Here is a 749-nt window from a genome sequence, read left to right as displayed (position 1 = left end):
AGATCCCTTCCTACCCAAACCGTTCTGGAATTCTATAAGAGCAGGATGTATTCTGGGATAAAGATGCAAAGTTGCAGCTGCATAAAGCAGTGGAGGGACTTTTGCAATTCCCTTGTGACCAGAACATCCTGAATTTAGTTGGGATCACTCCAGCAGCTCTCCTGGATTGTTCTACAAACAACCAGAGGTGCCTTTTCTGGGCTGTTTCTGTATTTTGTGTTTCATCCCTCCTTGAAGCTGCCTTTGATACCCCAGATGACGCACAGTGAGTCACCATTTCCCTATTCCAGCCCATCTCTCCTGAATTTCAGAGACGAATACGTGTATTTATACCAAATCTCAGAGCTATTTTGAGATTTGTGTTGTTTGAATTGCAAAATTGAACCCTGATTTCACGACCAAATGTGAACTGGCACAGAAATGTGTTGCTTTTCCAAGACTGAGAGGAAGAGGAGAAATGGTCCCTGTGCACGGGTAGAGTGATGCTGACAGGAATCACAGAATCAGGGACTTGTTGTGGTTTGAAAAGACGTCGGAGACCATCAAATCCAACTGTTCCTCCAGCGCTGCCAAGGCCACCACTGACCCATGTCCCCAAGTGCCACATCCAAACAGCTTTTAAGTCCCTCCTCGGCAAATTGATGGAGCAGGAGCAGGGCTGAGGAGATTCCAAGTCCCCACAGCTCTGAGGGGAGCCCAAACCCTCACACCTCTGAGGGGATCCCGATTCCCCATGATTATAGAGGACC

Source organism: Manacus vitellinus, unplaced genomic scaffold, assembly GCF_001715985.3.
Source record: "Manacus vitellinus isolate BGI_N305 unplaced genomic scaffold, ASM171598v3 scaffold_78_pilon, whole genome shotgun sequence".
In the NCBI taxonomy this organism is placed as follows: domain Eukaryota; kingdom Metazoa; phylum Chordata; class Aves; order Passeriformes; family Pipridae; genus Manacus; species Manacus vitellinus.
Note: the sequence above shows the minus strand (reverse complement) of the source record.